This window comes from Papaver somniferum, chromosome 11 (genome assembly GCF_003573695.1).
Source record: "Papaver somniferum cultivar HN1 chromosome 11, ASM357369v1, whole genome shotgun sequence".
Lineage (NCBI taxonomy): Eukaryota > Viridiplantae > Streptophyta > Magnoliopsida > Ranunculales > Papaveraceae > Papaver > Papaver somniferum.
Window position 1 is genome coordinate 65247036 of NC_039368.1, and position 23670 is coordinate 65270705.

Consider the following 23670-nt stretch of genomic DNA (forward strand, 5'->3'; position numbering starts at 1 on the left):
AGAAACATTTATCTTTTTAAGTGTCAAACGATGGAACCTGAACCGATTGAACACATTCTGGAACAAGGTTCCAAAATGAACAGGTTAGGATAATGGTGTGTGAGTCGCACGTGAGCTGTCAAGGGCTCGTTTGTTTGTGTGAACAACAAGGAACATCCTGTTTGAAGTAAAACTCAAAAAATATGATTATGAGCAGCCACATGTGATTAATTATGCTACATAGGAGTATATTACACCATGACACCAAGAGAGAGTTTCTTTCCAACAACTGTTACATCTTATCGTGTTGAAAAACACCCAGGAAATTGTTTTTATAAGTTTATCAAAGAACTTCAAGAAAAAAAAAGTCTGTTTATCTGTTTTCTTGTTTTCCAACTTACAAACAACAGTTCCTTCAGAGAGTTTCTATTACTGCAAGAGGAAACTCTTTTGGTAAAAAGAGACTTCCTAGTTTCTTCACGAAGGAAGATAATACTATTATCTTGATACGAAGTATCAGGGATTGAGAAATGAATCTATCTATCCTTTGAGACGATGTACTCAGATAACTGAGATTTAAACTCCTCTTGTAATTCGTTTAGTTTGTTATGACTAATTGGATTACCCATAGAAGGAGTATTGCACTCACTAGCTAGTAAATAAATATTAACCTCAACATAAATATTATTCATCATAACTTGATTTATCCTGTCAAGAGACTCTTGTTCTTTCTGAAGATCTGACTCAACATCAGAAGATAGGCTTTCAAGTACTTTTCAATTCCTGAAAAAACTTCAAGGAATTTTAAACCTGGTGGCATTTTTGACAGAATTTCTTCTATAGATTTTATTGCATCAGTCATGGAAGAGAATTCTGGAATCCATGGATCTGGTGGTGCATTTAGTGAGATAGCACTTCTGTCCATCCTCAGATCGCTACAAACACAAACTTATAAGGTCTTTAATGTGTTTGCCCGCTCTGATACCAATTAAAAATGCGTGGGTCTAACAACCACACCCAAGAATTCGTTTGGCAATCTGAGAGGACTTACTCCAATACACTTTCTAGAGAATCAACTAGACAGTCGGACTCAATCTAGATTAAAGTATATCAAAGAGTATAATATCTCTAACTCTTAATTCAATCTGCAATCAGCAAATAGAAATTTGAGAGCCTGATTGAATATAAGAGGAGTTACTTGAACGGTACCAAATACCAATGTTCAAGTGTCAATCAATGTAAATCAACAACCAAAGGTTGGATATTCTAATTAATTGATCTTAACGCACAACCTGTGATTATTCAATTATATAACAAAATATAATGCGGAAAAGAAATAACACAGACACCAGAATTTTGTTAACGAGGAAACCGCAAATACATAAAAACCCCGGGACCTAGTCCAAATTGAACACCACATTGTATTAAGCCGCTACAGACACTAGCCTACTACCAACTAACTTCGGACTGGACTGTAGTTGAACCCTAATCAATCTCACACTGATTCAAGGTACAATTGCGCTCCTTACGTCTATGATCCCAGCAGGATACTGCGCACTTGATTCCTTTAGCTGATCTTACCCACAACTAAGAGTTTCTACGACCCAAAGTCGAAGACTTGATAGACAAATAGGTCTCACACAGAAAAGTCTATAGAATTGAATAAATATGTCTTCCGCAAAAATACCCAAGAGTTTTTGTTCAGTCTTTTGATAAATCAAGGTGAACATGAATTAATTAATAAATCGGACTTATATTCCCGAAGAACAACCTAATATTATCAATCACCTCACAATAAACTTAATCGACTAGCGAAACAAGTTATTGTGGAATCACAAACGATGAGACGAAGTTTGTTTTGTGATTACTTTTCTATCTTGCCTATGAGAGATATAAAATCTCGAGCCAATTATTTCAATTGCACTCAACACGATAGAACAACAAGATCAGATCAGGAAACTGCAAAATATATTTCGAGCTAAGTTTAACTAGCTTACATATTTCTCGAAATATGTATTGGTAAGATTTCGTTTCGACCAAGTTCATCTTATATTCGTGACGAAAGTCAAAAGATGATCATGTAAAAATTGCCGAGTAACTTCTTATAGGTTTTTGTGATACAATCATTTGGTGTAGACTTGGAATGTTTCGTTATGATTATTTCAATAACTTGAAAATTGCTTTGATGCTAATAGTGTGTGGAAACGGCTATTTTCATCCTCTATGAAAGTTTCAATGATTGAAATAAGAGTTTAGGACACTTAACAATTATTGGATTATAACATGTTGTGCACTCTTGCAAATATGTAATCCATGTGGGTACCTGTTGGTTTAAAAAATCCGGGAACCTAAGTATGCGCACCCGTACGCGTACTGGCGTGAGGTTCATGTCCGAGTTTTTTTGCTGGGATTGAAGGTGTGCGTACCCATTCGCGTACTGGAGAAACCCAAACTCAGTCCGGGTATTTCAAGTATGTGTACCTGTTTGTAAAATTAAAGGTTAAAGTTCTAAAATCGGCTGTGTACATGAACTAATACATTTATATAATAAGGAATGCAATCTTTGCAAATCGTGGCTATAATGTTAATGAACTGATTCGAGTGAATCAAACCGATTTTAATTCAATTGTGTTCTTGTATACTTCTATGAGAATATAGCAACTGTTTAACTAGTTTCATTTGAGTCATTTTAACTAGTTATGGTTAAGATGAACAAGGTTGATATGAGAATGTTCATATGGCTACGTTCGGCTAACTACTGTTGAGCCAACATAGTGTACACGTTTAGGTTTGGTTACTCAAACCTAAATGAAGGTACGTTTCATTTGTGTGTGACAAACTAAGTTCGATCTAACGGTTGAAATATATTAGCTTGGGTCAAATCATGTTTTCATCTAACGGTGAATATTGGATGCTTTGTTACCAAGGTAACTTAGATTCCAAACCCTGATTTGAAAACTATATAAAGGAGAACTCTAGCAACTGGGAAACCTAATCCCCACACTTTTGTGTGATACTAGTTGCATAAGCTAGAATCGATTCTCCTTTAACCTGTAGGTTAACGACTTGAAGACTTCATTGGGATTGTGAAGCCAGACCCAACTATTTTCTCTGTAGTTTCGTGATCTAATCTTGTTGCTTCTATCGTATTGAGTACTATCTCTTTAAGATTGGCTCGAGATTTATTCTCCGATTGACAAGATAAAAAGAAGTCACAAACATCTTCATCTCATCGTTTGTGATTCCACAATATCTTGTTTCGCTTCCATACGATTAAGATTATTGTGAGGTGATTGACAATACTAGGTTGTTCTTCGGGATCATAAGTCTGGTTTATCAATTGGTTCTTGTGCACCTTGATTTAACAAAAGACGGAAAAAAAACTCATAGGTCTTTCTATGGGAGACAGATTTATCTATTCCAATAGACTTTTCTGTGTGAGACAGATTTGTTTATCAAGTCTTCGACTTTGGGTCGTAGCAACTCTTAGTTGTGGGTGAGATCAGCTAAGGGAATCAAGTGCATAGTATCATGTTGGGATCAGAGACGTAAGGAGTGAAAATATACCTTGATCAGTGTGATATTGATTAGGGCTCAACTACATTCCAGTCCGAAGTTCATTTGTAATAGGCTAGTGTTTGTAGTGGCTTAATACAGGGTGGTGTTCAAAGCTGGACTAGGTCCTGGGGTTTTTCTGCATTTGCGCGCGGTTTCCTCGTTAACAAAACTTCTGGTGTCTGTGTTATTTCTTTTCCGCATTATATTCTGTTATATAATTGAAATATCACAGGTTGTGCGTTAATTTAAATCAATTAGATAATCCAACCTTTGGTTGTTGACATAAATTGATTGACACTTGAACATTGGTATTTGGTACCGTTCAAATTATTTCTCTTTATTCAATCGGGCTCGCAAATTCTTATTTGTTTGATTGCGGATTGAATTGAGAAATAGAGATATCAGTCTTTGATATACTTTCCTATAGATTGAGTCTGACTGTCTAGTTGATTCTCTTGAAAGTATATTGGAGTATGTCCTCTCAGATTGCCAAAAAAATTGTTGGGTGTGGTTGTTAGACCCCCTCCTTTTCAAATAGAGGAGGGTCGATGGTATTGATGTTGTGGAGAAGAGTGGAAATGAAAATGGGTTTATGCTCGTGAAGGGGATGAGATAAAGGGTGTTATGGTGTTGGGATGACAATTCAGATGTTGATGTCCCGAAGCAGGAGTTGTTGGATGTTATGCAGCTTTAGAAGATTTGATATCTCGGGTTTGGATATGGGTTAAGGTTTTGGGTTCTCTACTAAGCCCACTGTTGGTGTAGCTCTTGCGCAATATTTCTTCTGCGTTTCTCACTATCTTTTAGCGGAGCTCTTTCTTCGCACCTCTGGTCACCAAATTCTTTGATCTTTTGGCTTCTTAATTTATCCAAACTTTATTTATTACCTAAAAACATAAAATTAATTAGTAAAATTAATTATTCTTGAAAACAGTAAAAATACGGAATTTGGGATAATATGGGAAGTTAGAGCATAAAAGATGAGATAAATGTCAATAACGAGATATATAAATATGGAATATTTGGCACTCATCAAATACCCCCAAACTGAATGTTAATTTTCCTCAAGTGAAATAGAAACTAAGAAAACCTAACTATACCATTATCGCTGGTCTCTCAAATGCATTTAGCGAATACAATAATCCTTTAAACCCCTAGGCGTCCCTAGTGACGAGTTATAGTCTCGTAAGGGTTTACAAGAGGTGTACCCATAAAACCTTCTCCAACTTCAAAGTGTATCAAAGTCTCAAGCATCCAAGGAACTATGAGGACATAAAGCCTTTACATGCTAGTAATAAGAAGTTAGAAATACCAAACAAAACATTCTCGTGCTTAAGAGTTTAGCGAGAAATAACTACACCATAGGAAAAAATTCAGGTTCAAGACTAATCAAAAGCCTTGACTTATTCCTCATCAACGGGGTTTTATGATAATTGCACTCAAAAAGACCGCTTTTTAGTCTCTCATGTCTGCATGCAGGAATCAAGAGAGAAATCCTGCACACGTTGAATGGAATGAAGGAAAACCTTCTAAAGTAATTTATCCTCGTTTAATTGGGGGCCTGGAAACTAATTGGGGCCTCACCCATTTTATTTGCACCCCAAATTTTTTAGGGGCATATCAAAATTTAGTGAAAATACTTTTTTACCCTTGACTAAACCTAAAACTTAAAATTCAGTTAACCCTTAATTAGGCCCCATATTCATTTCTATTCTAACCCTAAAACAAAAAATCAGTCTTCTCCTATTCAGTTTTTCTTCTCCTCCTCTTCCTCTTCTCCACCATAAACGACCCTGTGAAGAAGAAAAATTTCTTCACCCGATTCAGTATCGTAATCGTCGATACGAAAACTTTAATCGACGATTAACTTCTTATACAAACATGGCTTGTACCAAGCAGACCGCTAGATATGCGATTATGCACCCTAATAACCCTAATGTTGTTGAAGCAGTAAAAAGAAAAGTTTATGTGAGAAAAATAAAAAAATCAAATCAATCGAAACCGAAGGAACATATGGCTCAAATTAGAAGGTATGTGAACTAAAGGCCACTTTCTATTGGATCTTTTCTTGTGTTTTGATTGTGAAATTGAGTTTGGTAACTGAAAAATTGAAGTTACAGTAAAAGGGTCGTCAACATCGAAATGAAAAACCCTAACGATTTTTCATTTGCATGTAGATTCTATGAAAAATCGTTAGGGTATTATGTACAAGATAACGACCCTAGTTCTACTACTTCAACTTTTCTGACCTAGATTAGAGTCGTTACCCTATAATAGTAACGTCTGACGATCCTTATTTGACGACCCTTTTTTACACAATAACGACTGTAGATGGAACTCGAATAGCCTTCTGTTCCAAAAAATAATAGCATTGTCATCTCAGGTCCCAAGAGTCGTCATTTGACTGTATGCTATAGATTATAGTCGTTACCATAATATAACATCATACGACGATCCTATGTGAACGACTCTTTTTGCTACATTAATGACCCCATATGATATTTGAACTAATCTTTGTCCCGAAAAACTGAAAGAGTTGTCATCCTAATTGGTAGAGTCGTCATTATCTGTTATAGAATTGTCATTTGCTAAATTAGAGTCGTTTAATTTTAATATTATCCATAAAAATGATATCTTATTGGTTCCTTTTTGTCCTTGGACAATTGTAGCAAGGCGAAAGAGAAGTTTCCCATGATAAGTCCACCTTCAAGACCTCCCCGCAACAAAAATACTTAAATGCCGATGCATTACGCGGAAAACTGCCGAGTGAGGTATCCTTTTCTATCCGCGAACCAAAAGACAAAGGTAATGAGTCGTCAGATTCATCCTCTCATGTTATTTCCGCATCCGGTAGCGATGAAGAAGAAAATGAGGAAGAAGAACTTCCGATAGAATATGAATAAGAATAATGATAATAATAAGAGAGTGATAATGCTGATGAAGAGGTTAATAGTAATGATGGCAAGGATGGTGGTGGTGGTGATGATGATGATGGTGACGATGGTAAGGGTGGTGGTGATGATGGTAAGGGTGGTGGTGGTGATGAAGATGATGGTGATGATTGTAAGGGTGGTGATGATGATGATGATGATACTGGTGGTGGTGGTTGTGGTGATTGGGAGGATGCATTGCAGCCGAAGGCTGCAGGGAGGCTAATGAAGGATGGAAATACTATTGCAGCCAGCGCGAGACACATTTCCCCTGAACATTTGCAGCTGAAACGTCTTCATAGTGGGAAAGCCGTAGGAGAACCTATGGATGGTTGTGAAGTTCTATTTGGATATCCCGGAACGTGGGCTCGTACCATTTATGAGACAATTATAACAATCTCAACTTTACTTGTTATTTTATTTGTTTATGTTGAAAAGGAGAGGGGACCCAAATATACCTCAATCTAAAAAAATTTCTACATACAAGTCCTTTCTCCGAAAGTGATTGTCTATGGACTGAGTCCGGACAATGCAACTAATCGGTTCACACTTCGTGTGATCGTCTATGGATACGAGATCGAGACAATACAACAATGAAGTATGTTTACTTGATAAAAAGGTTCGTGCTCAACCAAACACAATAGGATTGATTATCAAGTAAATAGGAATTAACGTTTGTGTAATTTACTTTAATTATAATAAAACAACTATAATGCGGAAATATAAAGTAAATGACACAGCGAGATTTTGTTAACGAGGAAACCGCAAATGCAGAAAAACCTCGGGACCTTGTCCAGAATTGAATACTCTCAAGATTAAGCCGCTACACAAAATTAAACCAACTTCGTATAGTTGAGACCAAGCAACTAAACCTATAGTTCACCTAGTTCCGTATGTATTCCCACGCCTCCAACTTATGAATAAGTCACGTACTTGGAACAATTCCTTTGGTTCGTATTCTAAACAGTAAAGGAACAACAAATCTGTTTGGTATCAACTCTATTCAACCAAATGATGTGAGTCGGACAAAGGCACTTCTGTTTATCTTAACATAAACTTCTTCGTCAGGTTCTTAGATCTATTTTATGTTCAATCACCAAAGGTAATTGTTAAGATTTTGCAATCAATACTTTTAATCCCAAAGAATTGTATTGATGCCGATCTACACAACTAATCAATCCAATCTACCACAAGGATAAACAGATTATAGTTTGATCCTCTTATACCGAAACAAGTATTTTGCACACCAAAGATTATGAACCCCAAATCAGAAATCTCCAATATCTTCTTTGTCTTCAAATCTTCTTATATCTTCAATAAATACCTGCACACAACAACTTGAATCTCTTGTGATCAATCATGCACAGAACGGAGTCTGTTAACAATGGATTATCACAAGATCGTCTTTAGCACTATCAACAGTCTAAAGATACCTGTCGAAACTTCGATCCGGTTTGAGTAAATCTTATATTAGAAGAGAAGATTCTCAAGCATAAACAAACTAGGTTCAATCAAAGTTCAACCACCGTTAGTCAATCAAATCAATCGAAAACACAAGATAAACCGCAATTATCTAGTTTCCCACCAATGGTACTCGTAGAGATTCTCAATCCCAAAAAAAGACTTTAAAGTGAGCGTCCATAAGATATTTCTCCTAATTAGGTTACTCTCCTCTCTGAATAGGCGGCTACACCAGTAACAACACAACCGAGGAAGTTTGCTGTCACGAAGGATTAGTTTGCTAGAAATGCAAACTTCAAGTATTTATAGACAAGGAAGTTTGGACACCAAGGAATTTCAAAAACCGAAAATATTCTCAAAGATATTCAATATATTCCAAATTCGGTTTCCATAATTCCTGGAAGTGCTCTGTCCAAAATAATGACCGAAAATCTCGTTGGAAAATCTCAACTAGTAAATGCACATTACTAATTATCATTTTCCTAAAATAAAATGAACAACCTTAATTAAAAGATTTTTAACTTATTTATGTGTTGATCCTGGGATTTTCTTCCTGTATCTATTAAGGAATAACTTTGAAAAATAAAAGATAAACATTACTGCACGTGTTCAAAGTATGCCGACATCCTTACTTTGTAAGTCCTCTTTCATACTAACAACCTTGAAACCGATTTGCCACACTTCCAAACAAGTTTAGAATTGGTTCATCTGACTTTCAAGAACTATGCGATTTATTAAGAAACACTCAATCAAAAATCATGGGTTTAACGGTTCTACCAAAACAAGTTTTGGTTCTACCTCCATGTGAGTACGTATTGTGCATAGTCACACTAGCTTTCCAAAATTCGGTTGACCAGGTACTAGGATCGGTTCTCCCATATATATATGGTACCTAACTTATATGTGTTTCACATGTCCATAGGATCGGTTCCCTTTTGCCTAAAAATGTGTTGCACATGTCCATAGGATCGGTTCCCCTTTCTGCTACAAACTTGCTGCACCTCATATAAGGATCGATTCCCCTTTGTGATGTGTTGCACCTCTTCATAGGATCGGTTCCCCTTTACCCAGATTCGGTCAAACAAATCGCAAACTCGATCATACCATCTCAGGTGATTACTTAAGATCGGTATGGGTTTCACTAATAAAAGTCATACCAATACATAAGTCAGGCTTTTGTGAATAGTTTTACCAAAAACACAAACAAGTCGTGAGCAGGTATACTAAATCACACATATTGGATGTCCACAAGATATGCAATGAATAACAATTCCAATAACGCCTGGCGATTTCCTTTTCGATTCATAAACAAGTTTATGAACTTACTTCCTTAACACACATGTAAAACATTGTTTCCTAGGATGAAATCCTCACCTCATACCCATACATAATCACGATAGCATTTAAACGATTATGTCGATGTCTTATCTACAAAGTTTAATGGTTAAGCAATAAACTTCATATTGTATTCCTTAATACTATGTCTATCTAGAGTGTCCATGCTTCGCAGTTTAGTTTTCAATATGCACAACTTGAAAGATGCGTTAGGGAATGAAATAGTTCAAGTCAAATATCACTAACCTCAAGTGGAAGGATGATGTTTTCGTTGTAGCTTCTTACTTCTTCACTTCTTCAAGTATTCGCAATACTTGTAATGTCTCATATCCTAATACTTTCAAGCTAACCTATACGAAGTTGACTCTAGTACATAATCAAGCGACTCTTAAAATGAGTTTTGATTCACTAAAATATGACAACCAAACTTGACATACCAACGCTTGGTGGGTTGAACCGAGCAATGCTCTAACAATCTCCCCCTTTGTCAATTTTAGCGACAAAACTCTTAAAATCATATGGATAAACAAATTACAAGAATTCATTACACAAACGCTTGATTCCCGAATTCAACAGCACAATAACTTGCATTCATTCAATCCTTAAATGTCGCTGTTGACATTATAATAACAAAGCTATTACTCCCCCTAAATGCGAGATAGGTAGATTTCGTCAATCCACACGTCTTTGTTATACCAATTAATATGATATGCTACTCCCCCTAGTCTATGCTTTCACTCTTTCGTTAGATAAACTTTTAAGCACAAATGTTCTTTTCCTTAGTGATACCAATCAATATAAAATCAATACCAGTATCACTTGTTTACTCCATATATTTCTCCCCTTTTTTGTCACAAAATGACAAAGAAACGAAAAAATAAAGGACAAGACGAAAAGAATCTTTTACAAATCTCAAAATAGACTTGCAAACCTATAGAGTTAAGCATGAGGGTTCCACACACCATTTTTGATAACCAATATCAAAACTGAAACTACAAAGTAAATTGTTTTGATATGTTATCAAGGAAACAATTGCCCGAAGCAATTTTCCCAATTTAGTTTGGCAAACCAAAAATCAACTAAGCAACTTAGTCCCTTTGCTAAACCGATTGTACAAATACAATCCCTTCATTCGATAAGACCAAAATAAAGATAACTTTATTTTTCTCATCGGGTTCTAATTATCCATATAACTTAGATCTTTAAGATTTAAACAAGACAAGTATTAGGTTAGTTAACTAGCACTTCTTGTTAAGGCATTCGATTAGACTTGAGTAACCGAAACCTCCACTTTGATAAGTTTAACTAAGATAAACTTAGCTTCTCTTATCCGGAATCGAATTGGACTTAACAATCCATCCTGTAAACCTTTATTTCGTTAAGCCATAAATAATTCATACAAAACAACTAAATCAACTTGCAAAATTATTCACCTCAACCGGAAGCAATTGAATCAACATGAGAATTAAAACACCGCAATTGCACCGAAATTTTGTAAGCCTAAACAATTGATACCACACAATAAATCAAGATAACAATAGTTTTTCTTAACCGGAACCAATTGAATCACACACACACACATCCATACATACATAATGGAATAAAACATCAATTTTACCGAAATTTTGTTAAGCAAAAGCAAAATATATATGAAATAAAATCAGCTTTTCTTAAACAGGAAAATAATTAACTAATAATATTGTTACCTCAAATTTCGCATCCACTTCTCCAATATGTTTGCATTTTCTTCCAGGAAGAACTGATATCGAAATATCATTATGTTGTCATCCTTATGCAAAACAAAAGAATAACAACAACCAACCTTTACCAGAGAAAGGTTGAAAACCGGTTTTAACAATTGCAAGCAAAAGTTGAAAACCGTCGAAACACATATGCCTTTATGCTAAACCAAACTGATTCAACATATTGTGACTTTTTCACATATTGTTTCTATCATAATACCTCATGATCCTTTGATAAAGCCTACCAACATGGGCTAGAACTTAATCCTGCTAAATCAAAAAGTCACCCAAACCATAAGGGTTCACAACAGTATGAGATCGAATATCAAAATTAGAAAACTGAAATCAAATATCCCATAAACACAAATGCAATACACCATAAATATTCAATAAAGAATCAAGTATTGCAATTACCTCTCTTGTAGGTAATTGAATTACGAAAACAACGCAAAAAGAATGAGGTCATTCCGAGTTCAGATGAAGAAGTTATGAGCAAAACAGTTTTACACTTCTTCGTATGGGGACCTCTCACTAGGATCGGTTCCCCATATTGCACCTATCACTAGGATCGGTACCCCAAGTGTTACTTGTGACGGATCACAACACTAAACTGTTTTTGACATAACTTTTGCATACGATGTCCGAATTCAGTGATTTTTGGATCGTTTTAACCGTGAAAAAAGGAGATACACATATATGATCAGTTCATATCAACATCATAAACTCACAATTAATGTTTCTATCAAAACCTCAAATATAAATAGACAAAGTATGAGTATAGAAGAAAAAAAGTCTCCTAAAGATGTTAATTAGTCATATAATAACCGAGAGATCATGTGCTCAGTTTCATGTGCTTCCTCACCTTTCAAAAAATTGAGCACCAAGGTGAGTATGCACATTCCAACACAACTAGGTTATGTCGAGTTGATCCTTGTCTTGTTCGTCACGAGTGACTAAGACATCATCATCATTCTTGACCTCTTGCTTGGTTTGTTTTCTCTTGTTCCATATCTTGTTTTTCTTCTTTGACTTGTGATGAAGAGTGTCACTATCACAACCTTTACTCATAATGCTTTTCAAGAAGACTCTTGTAATTATTGTCACCAATAATTAACAACTGAGAGTCATTCTTGTGACTAACTTTTGGTCCCTTCTTGGCTATAGAGGACTTCGGGACCCATTTAGAGTTGGGTTTCGCAGGAGCAGCTTTCTCCTTTATATTATTAGAACAATTGTCCTTTTGAATACTTTGCGAAACATCCTTTCTCCAGTTTGGAACATCAGATATTGTCTTTGCATTTGCAAAGTCATCTCTCTTTCTATAATTGGATCTTTTATGAGATGACCTTGTCGAGCGATATGCAAAATTGGAACTATCATTATAATAATTCTTTTGCCTAAATTTAGGACTATAATGATCTGAGTTCTTATGAGGAGCAAACATAGTCAGTTCATTTGATACAAAAGAAAGTACATCTTGCATCTTACGAACTTTGCATCCCCATTGTAAATGTCCTTTATTACCACAATAATAACAATGCTTAGTATAAATATATGAAGTATGAGTTTTAATGTTACCTTTTTGTGGATCCTCTTGCATTGGAGCTCGACGAGTTTTCTTCTTCCTCTTCTTCTTATCTTTGTTCAACGTTGTTGCTTTCTTGACATTAGCAGAAATGTCTTCTTTGATTACTGCTGGTTGAACACTATTCTTAGGCTTGACTGGTTTTACTTCTTTACAAGAAATACGAGCATCTTTTACATCAGCGGAAGCCTCTGGTTTAGAAGAATTTTCAGCTTTAACAAATTTTACCTCTTTGCTAATATTTGAAGCATCTATTCCTTTATAGCCCAATCCTCGTGTATCACTATGATTTCTACTTGATTCTAACATTGAGGTTAAATTGTTTGAGCTGGCATTGGACTTTTTAATGTCCAAATTTTCTTCTTTCAACACCTTGATTTTCTCAAGAGCACTAGCTAGATCAGCCTCAAGGCGTTTTTCTCAAGAGAGATATTCACCTTCTTTCTCTTCAAAACTCTTTTGTTGAGAGTTAACCCTTGCATCATAATCAGCAAGTTTCTTTTCCAAGAAATGTACTTTTTCAAGAGTAGAATCACGATCTTTCTCTAAACGCTCCGCTCGAGAAAGACTAGCACATACTTTGTCTTTAAGATTCTGTATTTGTTGTGAGAATTTTTATTTTAGCAAGTTATGCTCTTCGTCGAGATTTTGAAACTTTAAGGTTAAATCTCGTTCTCTTTCAACTGCTCAAGAACAAAAAAGAAATTGTTTGCTCAATTCCTTTAGTTCAGATGTTTTTACACTTGATCTTTCATCAGAAATCTCAAGCATAGAACTCAAAAAATTCTCGTTATCAAAAAGACATTTTTCAGAGTCTGAATCATTGATTTCGAATACAGGGCTTAACTTAGTCTCGTCTAGAGAAAATTCAGACTTATTCTCAGAAGAGCAAATAGAACTTGATGAAGAAGCTCTCTTTAAGCATTTCTTAAAATCAAAACTTTCAACGTCTTGCGATACGTTAACTAAGTCTTTCTTTAGTTTTCGCTCTCGCTTAACTGTACTTTGACTCATGTTTTATAGGTTAAATCGCATCAAACAAAGATTGTTAGATCTTTTCGTGTTTGCCTGCTCTGATACCAATTGAAAAGGCGAGGGTACCCAAATATACCTCAAGATAAAAAAAATCTTACCTATAAGTCCTTTCTCCGAAAGTGATTATCTATGGACTGAGTCGAGACAATGCAACTAATCGATTCACACTTCATGTGATCGTCTATGGATACGAGATCGAGACAATACGAAAAAATATATGTTTACTTGATAAAAGGTTCGGACTTTACCAAACACAATATGATTGCTTATCAAGTAAATAGGAATTAACGTTTGTGTAATTTACTTTAATTATAATAAAACAATTATAATGCGGAAGTATAAAGTAAATGACACAGTAAGATTTTTTTAACGAAGAAACCGCAAATGTAGAAAAACCCTGGGACCTTGTTCAGAATTGAACACTCTCAGGATTAAGCCGCTACACAAAATTAAACCAACTTCGTATAGTTGAGACCAAGCAACTAAACCTACAGTTCATCTAGTTCCGTCTGTATTCCCACGCCTCCAACTTATGAATAAGTAACGTACTTGGAACAATTTCTTTGGTTCGTATTCCAAACAGTAAAGGAACAAAAAATCTGTTTGGTATTAACTCTATTCAACCAAGTGATGTGAGTCGGACAAAGGCTCTTCTGTTTATCTTAACATAAATTCCTTCGTCAGGTTCTTAGATCTGTCTTATGTTCAATAACCAAAGGTAATTGTTAAGATTTTGCAATCAATACTTTTAATCACAAAGAATTGTATTGATGCCGATCTACACAACTAATCAATACAATCTACCACAAGGATAAACCGATTATAGTTGGATCCTCTTATACCGAAACAAGTATTGTGCACACCAAAGATTATGAACCCCAAATTAGAAATCTTCAATGTCTTCTTTGTCTTCAAATCTTCTTAGATCTTCAATAAACACCTACACACAACAACTTGAATCTCTTATGATCAATCACGCACAGAACAGAGTCTGTTAACAATGGATTATCACAAGATCGTCTTTAGCACTGACAACAGTCTAAAGATCCCTGTCGAAAATTCGTTCCAGTTTGAGTAAATCTTATATCAGAAGAGATGATTCTCAAGCATAAACAAACTAGGTGCAATCAAAGTTCAACCACCGTTAGAAAAACAAATCAATCGAAAACACAATATAAACCGAAATTATCTAGTTTCCCACCAACGGTACTAGTAGAGCTTCTCAATCCCAAAAAAGACTTTAAACTGAGCGGTCGTAAGAGATTTCGCCTAATTAGGTTACTCTCCTGTCCGAATAGGCGGCTACACCAGTAACAACACAACCGAGGAAGTTTGCTTTCACAAAGGATTAGTTTGCTAGAAATGCAAACTTCAAGTATTTATAGACAAGGAAGTTTGGACACCAAGGAATTTCCAAAACCTAAAATATTCTCAAAGATGTTAAATATATTCCTAATTCGGTTTCCATAATTCCTGGAAATGCTCTGTCCAAAATAATGACCGAAAATCTCTTTGGAAAATCTCAACTAGTAAATGCACATTACTAATTCTCATTTTCCTAAAATAAAATTAACAAACTTAATTAAAAGATTCTTAACTTATTTATGTGTCAATCCTGGGATTTTCTTCCTGTAGCTATTAAGGAATAACTTTGAACAATAAAAGATAAACATTACTGCACGTGTTCAAAGTATGCCGACATCCTTACTTTGTAAGTCCTCTTTCATACTTACAACCTTGAAAACGATTTGCCACACTTCCGAACAAGTTTAGAATTGGTTCATATGACTTGCAAGAACTATGTGATTGATTAAGAAACACTCAATCACAAATCATGGGTTTAACGTTTCTACCAAAACAAGTTTCGGTTCTACCTTCATGTGAGTATTGGGCATAGTCACACTAGCTTTCCAAAATTCGGTTGATTAGGTACTAGGATCGGTTCCCCACATATATATGGTATCTAAATTATATGTGTTGCACATGTCCATATGATCGGTTCCCCTTTGCCTAAAAACGTGTTGCACATGTCCATAGGATCGGTTCCCCTTTCTGCTACAAACTTGATGCACCTCATACAAGGATCGATTCCCCTTTGTGATGTGTTGCACCTCTTCATAGGATCGGTTCCCCTTTACCCAGATTCGGTCAAACAAATCGCAAACTCGATCATACCATCTCAGGTGATTACTTAAGATCGGTATGGGTTTCACTAATAAAAGTCATACCAATACATAAGTCAGGATTTTGTGAATAGTTTTACCAAAAACACAAACAAGTCGTGAGCAGGTATACTAAATCACACATATTGGATGTCCACAAGATATGCAATGAATAACAATTCCAATAACGCCTGGCGATTTCCTTTTCGATTCATAAACAAGTTTATGAACTTACTTCCTTAACACACATGTAAAACATTGTTTCCTAGGATGAAATCCTCACCTCATACCCATACATAATCACGATAGCATTTAAACGATTATGTCGATGTCTTATCTACAAAGTTTAATGGTTAAGCAATAAACTTCATATTGTATTCCTTAATACTATGTCTATCTAAAGTGTTCATGCTTCGCAGTTTTGTTTTCAATATGCACGACTTGAAATATACATTGGGGAATGAAACAGTTCAAGTCAAATATCACTAACCTAAAGTGGAAGGATGATGTTGTCGTTGTAGCTTCTTACTTCTTCACTTCTTCAAGTCTTCGCAATACTTGTAATGTCTCATATCCTAATACTTTCAAGCTAACCTATACGAAGTTGACTCTAGTACATAATCAAACGACTCTTAAAATGAGTTTTGATTCACTAAAACATGACAACCAAACTTGACATACCAACGCTTGGTGGGTTCAACCGAGCAATGTTCTAACAGATGTTAACTTTTTTTTTATATTTACTTGTTTATGTTTTGTAGGATCATAAGGATGTCGTACGTCTTTTCAGACGCCAATCTTCTTATGTGAAAATGAACTTGTGGCCGCTAGAAGGTGAAAGTGAAAGAGTCAAAGAGATTGTTAAAAACTCTAGTTTGTATAATGTCGTTCTGAACTATATGATTGCGTATGACAAGGTTGCAATATCTAGTTTCTGTGAGAGGTATTACTGTGAAGTCAATACATTCCAATTCCCTTTTGGCGAGATGGCAGTGACTCATAAAGATGCAGAAAGTATAATAGGGTTGCCGGTGGAAGGAAAATCAACCAATGACAAGTTTAAGAAAAGGCTTAGTTGGGAAATTTTTTTATAAATTGACCAGCAAGTTGTTTGGATGGGATGTAGAGACAAGAAATGGCCTTTTCGTGAAGGAAAAGATATACCCGAAGAAAGAGTTCAAACTTTTATATATTAGGAACATGCATGCTGGGTCGAAGATCAAAGACGGAGAAGTGTTGACCTCCTCTCTGAGGTAGAATTTCGTTCCACGACGGATGCATATTTGTTGTATGTCCTTGCGTCGGTTATATTTCCCGAGAACAAAGGTAACAAGGACGACGTCAACCTTCTTCAGATTTTGGATCCCTTAGATGAAGTGAATAAGTGACTCTTGGGGGACTGCCATAGTAGCACATTTGAATGAGCAACTTTCAATGGCATCTCGGGAACGAACTTCTCAAATTAATGGGAATTTGGCTCTACTGCAGGTATTTGGATTGATGAAAGTTGTTTTCTTTGTGTAGTTTTTTTCCTTGAATCTTTTTATATTTATTGGATTGTTTTAATTTTTTTATGATGTTGATATAGGTGTGGATTTACGATCATTTCCCCTCATTGTTCAAAGATAATGAAGAAGTCAAAATCGATCACGAATGGAGCAATCCTAAACCAAGAAGAACCTGATACTTGTTCAATGGGTCTCAGGATAAGGAACAAAAGGACGCGTTGTTAGAAATGCGCCAAAAATTGGACAACATCACAACGCAAGAGGTAATCTTTGATCCGTATATAAGAATGATTGAGTTGGCGCTTTGGAAGATGTTTTGTATTACCATGGCCCTCTATTTTACCCTTACGGATTTTCAATATATAATCCAATGAGAATCATGCGTCAGTTCGGGTATATTCAAGATTCACCCAATGAAGACTATATACCAGCATTAACGAACAAGTTAGACAAATGCGAGGCTAACGAGGCGTACTTAGAGGTGGTTTACGAACCTAAACTTGAAACCAAGCATTGGAATGCTAGACACTCTAGCTTGGTAGACGTCACTTATTGGGTGCATGTGAATGAAGGTTACGAGGCAACAACAAATTACTCTAGATGGTACGAAGGCTTCTCCCACGATCGGGTGATACGGATAGACGGACGCAAGAGCAACAAAACATCTACCTCTGCTTCTATATCTGACACTAAAGATGATTCTACCATTCTTAAGCTTGTAGTAAGTATTTATTTTTGTAATTCTGTTATTCATATACATAAAATATAAGTTTGTTAATCTGAATTGGTATTTGAATGCAAATAGAGGGAACGGATGAAGCTTTTTGTCAAGGCATTGTGTTGCTCGGCTGAAAAAAAGGAAATGTTCGATCCTGACAAACAACGTAGGCTGCAGACACTTTGAAAATCCTAATGCGAAGAAAATGTTTGCTGAGCTGGCTAAGGAAGGTAAGAGGAGCAGGAAAACAGCTAGCCAATTAAGACAAGAACGTGATGAAGCAAGCGGAAATTATTAAGAACAAAGCATCAGAGAATATGGTGGTTCTCCAGGGGGCAGTGCAAGTCAGGGTCCTTCAAAGAGAAGCCGGACATCATCTAGTCAGGGTAGTCAAAGGGGTCGAGGCGGAGGTCGAGGTAAAGGTTGAGGTGGTGGTCGTGAGTGCAGAGATGTTTTAAACTTTGAATGGATCACTTGTTTTTTTTTTCCGACTTGAACTCATGTTTATTACCTTTTCTTAGACACAACTATTTTTTGTAGTAGATACTAGGGGTTGGGTTTGGATGGTTTGTTAAAAATATTTTACTTTCCTGAGATTTTTGAAGGATGTTTAGAAGTTTTTGTATTTATATATTGTGGCAGCGTTAGGATCGTCAACTTAAAAGCAGAATGACGACCCTAAATCAATCAAATTTTGGTCAGAGCTAGAATCACCATCTATATATTTATAAGACCGGCGACTCTAAATCTGGCAAATTAATTTTTTGTCTTTGTCATCCTTATAAACATACAGTGGACGACCCTACCTGTTAACCTAGAATCGTCACTGTATAGATTTAAGAGGTTGACGACCCCTTGTAGAAACTTTGAATTGGAGGGAAAACGGCCATGGATTTCAATAAGAAAATAACATTACGTCAATATCGCATTACAGAAGAGCTAGTATGGATAATCTAGAATCCGACACATCAAGTGTTCGTCGATGAACCTCCTTGCACGTCGATACAACGTCGTATATTATTTGTGGTGAATGAACTTAATTTCTCCATTACGAATTTTACATAGCCCATTGCCAGCTGAAATTAAACGAGGATTCTTAAATGTTAGTATGCAAACTTTTAACGATGACAAAAATATAAATATTATCGGATTACTCACTTTTTCCCGTAGAGGAGCTCGTGGATGATGGTCGTACACCATATTTCTAGCTTTTACATACTCTTGTGTTGCACTTTTTATGTAGTTGAATCGAAATGCCAAGTCTCTCCATTTGAGTTTATTAGGATTCGCAGTACTCCTGTAAAGTAACTCTTTAACTCTCTTCCAAAACATTGAATACATCTCATTCGGACGTTCACGGAATGTAGTACCAAACGATTTAACGAGACACAAATCTTCATACGGTTCCAAATCCGCCATTGCCATTAATATCTCACTTTGAAATGAAAAAAGTAAATAATGTAAGTTGGGTAATGGATGTTTTGGGACAATTTTTCCAAGAGGATGGGGTTGTATTATATAGAAGAAAATACCAACGGTTAGATTTTTTGAAATCCACAATAGGGTCGTTACTAGTTTAAAATACCAAATAACAACTCAAGGTTCAGATTATGAAAATCCCAATAGGGTGAGATTTTGAAAATCCCAAGAGTCGTCAGTGCATACCTATACTGTAGCGCCCCCAAAGCTAGCAGCTAACTAATCCAAAAGGTTAACTATAAAATGATGCACTAAGGATCTAAAACCATCTATTTAAACAATAAGAAAGAAGTTCTAAACAAAGATTAACCCGAATCTAAACCCACTCTGAAATAAATACAAGAATCCTCTCAAATGATACATATTCAATAGTGAGTTGATTTACAAATAGAATATAAACACAAAACAGACATCGCGGAAGCTAACTAACTAACGTAACCAACTCCTCGGAGCTGTCATCGCCACGTGCACATCTTGATCTGTCTCTGAAATTGAAAGTGGGAATGGGTGAGCACATCATCCCTAGAAGGGGTTCCCAGTAGAAATAACAACTAACTTTCAAGTAATCATTGAAAATAGATGAAACACGGAAAACGGTAAAACATATTGTAGAAACTTTTTCAAAGTAATTTAAAAGAACAGTAAACATCCATGTATGAGACATGTGTTGCCCGCACAATACTAAAGAATAATATTATGGTGTATCGCCCTAGCCGTGTAATATTGCGGTGTATCGCCCTAGCCATAGAATACTGGATATAAAGGAAGAATAATATTGCGGTGTATCGCCCTAGCCGTGTAATACTGGATATATAAAGTTTGGGGCACACATCTCATACTAAACACTCAAATAAACATGTATATGGACAAACTCCTTCTTTTCAATTTATATATTGATGCCAATTCCACACCAAATAGGTAATATTATGGTGTATCGCCCTAGCCATTGCATAAAAGCTGAAAGTAAGTAGGTATAAATGAAAACGTGAAGGAGCGTATCGTATATACCACAGATGGAAATTCTTATTTCCCACAACATTCATAATCATAAACAAAGCATTTCAATTCCTTTCCAAGTGATGGAAAGATTAAAAGAATCAACAGAATTTTCGGAAAGTAAATCAAACAATGCATGAATTTAACAAAAGATAGATTTGTAAAACAATAATGAATACAAGAGAGTTCGTTATCGATTCCCACCTCTTTTGATGACAAGCCACGCCTACCTCGAGATCCAAGATCCACTGGTTCATCCTTTGAATCGATCGTTGTTAATAACTAACTGTTAATCACACGGGAACTCTAAGAATCTAGCCAAAATGACTTACACAAGAATCATACAAGTTTATCTAATGGTTCTAAGCCTTTTTATGGTTCCACACCATGTTATTATCTATCTTTAGCATAATTAAGAGTTTACTAATCCAATTAAGTTGATTTTATAGTCCATATCTAAGTCTTATGAATATCTACAATGGTGTAGAAGAAATCAAAGGCTAATTCAGACCATAAATGGTCCAAAATATTTAACTTAAAATACATGGCACTAAGCCCAAGTGCATTAGACTCGGTCCACTACACAAGTGCTGACCCAACAGGGTCAACCAACAATCACTGGTGGTCAAATGGTTCAACTAACAGTCAACATCCAGTCAAAGGTCAAAGTCCATGCTAAATGGTCAAGGTCAAGTCAACTCTTAGGATTTGTAACTCAGTTAGATGACACCGATTCAACTCAGTCAGATAAACTGAGTCAGCTAAACTGACTGGAATGACTAACATGTAAATACTCTATTGTAACTGCAAATTCACTTGCAACCTGATTCTATCCATTTGATCAAAATACAAACTTTCATTATATACAATTTTATAATTTCAATACAACTGCAATTTAAGCTTTACCTGCAAAGGCTGCTTTAAGCTTCAACTAAAACAACAACACTACATCAAACAATTCAGCTCAACAAGTTGTAACTATGACTCTATTCCATATCTCAAAACAATTCCTAAACTTCCACCAGCCACTCATATCCCCTGCAACTTCAACAACACCACTACAACTTGTAACTCAGTACAATTTTACACTAAACATTTGCACTTCAGTTGAGATTATAACCATCCACAAATAACTTCAATCATTCTCTCCATCTCAACTACCACCACAGCTAACTCCAGTTCTATTTGAGATTCTCACATCCACCACCATTCTCAACATCAGAACACAAACTGTATTTATCAATTCAGCTTCATCACCATCCCCAATTTCCGAAGTTAACCAAACCTGCGCCACCTACAATTCAATACCAGTAACAATGATATGACCATCTTCTTAGTCACATACACTTCAAAGCATCAACAGAACGAATACCCAATTCATCGCAACCTCAGTTCATCCACATCCCTTGAACTTCAACATCACTGCCAACCATGAGCTATAACACCAGCACCACTGTCACCATTATATCTATTGCCTTGTAATCTCACAGAATTTCCACCACTTGCAAATCATACTTCTTACAATCTATTACCTAATTTCAACACCACACAGAAAACATTCATCTTCAAAAACAACCACAGTTGTATTACATATATACAATGTCCATCTCAACTTCAGTTTCATCTACAACCACATAACCTACACAACAACAACACCTCTTATTCAACACCACCAACACTATTTGCCTAACTCAATCATTTAAACTTCAACTACAATCAACAACCTGCAAAATCCACCAAACTCAGTACAACCCAATTCAAATCTCAATCTTTACAAACTACCAGTTCTACTAACTTACTTGAAAATTCAACAATCTCTAAACTATAATTTCAGTTTCATTATATATTCATCATCATCCATAAACTTATAAACTCACTAACTGAATTCAATAACCCTAATAAGTTACTAAGAAGATAATTACCTCAAATCAGATTTGCTCAAACATCAACCAATTCATCACCAGAGATAACTCCATCATTTCCTTATTAACAGAACCAAGCCCTAGCTTCATAATCAATATCAAAACCCTAACTACATCAAACTCGAACTACTCTTCATCTCTGACTCTAGTTCATCCAATCGATCAATACCCATCTCAAAACTCTCCTTTAAACTCTCAATTTCATCTTCAAATTATTCTTTGGATTTCTTCCAGAACCCTAACTCTTCAATTCATCAACAGAACAACTTCAATACAAAAATTCATCCACAACCCTCGTTTTCTCATCTATCCACGGCTCAATTAACCCATCAATTCTATTATAAACTCGAATTCATACTCAAAACCCTAATTCAAATCTCTGTTTTACCTTTCCTGTTGGGTTTAATTTCACCAGATCGACCAACAGAACCACCATCAGTTAACCTTCGATCTCTACCAGCTTTATATCAACTCAGAATCATGAACTAATTCTCGGAATCATTATCAGAAGAAGAACAGGAGAGGGACGGAAGAAGAAGAAAGAGAAGAAAAGAGAATGAAAGAGAAATAGAAAATCCCGACCTTATCGATTTGCTTTTGAGTTATCCATAGAGGCTGCCCTGAGAAGAAAAGTCGGTTGCTTTGATAACACTTTAATGTGCAATGACCATTTTACTCTTTACCTAATAAAACAGATATCTTCGTCTGATGTCCGAATGACACGTTCGAGTAGTCAATTCTGCGTAACTTTTCGAGATCTATCCAGCGGTACTAGTTTCGTATCTATATCGTTGTTAGATTAATTCATATTAATTAGCGTTCGTGTTAAACTAATCGAGTTATTAACAGCTAATTCGTCACTTGACTTGTCTAATAGCATTGACGAGCTTGAGGGTCCTTACATTCTCCCCACCTTATTCATTTTCGTCCTCGAAAATTGAGCCATCCTTCTAGTCTTCAAAACTCCCCACCTTATAGAGAAATACTATCTCTCAACTAAGTGCAAGTACTGCTCATACTTGCAAACGCGTGAAAATCAACTCATTTTAAATGAGTTCGAAACAACAATAAATGAAACACAAACCTATATGGTTTTCTACAACTGAAATTTGCGGCTCTAGGTTCAACTATACTGATTTAAGTTCTATCCAAGAGGGAAGTATAAGTTTCTTACACAAATCTCTATAATGGAAACCATGAATTTTAGACTTAAGTTTTCTTCACTAATTTTTATTTCAATAACTTACTGGTTCTAAGTAC

At 35.7% G+C, this 23670-nt stretch overlaps 1 long non-coding RNA gene across 1 annotated transcript; it reads right to left on the minus strand.

The window, feature by feature from the left end:
* Window positions 1–21320: 21320 nt before the first annotated feature.
* Window positions 21321–22984, minus strand: LOC113322702. The gene is made up of 2 exons (XR_003347260.1): window positions 22411–22984; window positions 21321–22212 (listed from the first exon to the last, which is right to left on the minus strand). It is a non-coding gene; the product is annotated as an uncharacterized LOC113322702 (long non-coding RNA).
* Window positions 22985–23670: the final 686 nt, after the last annotated feature.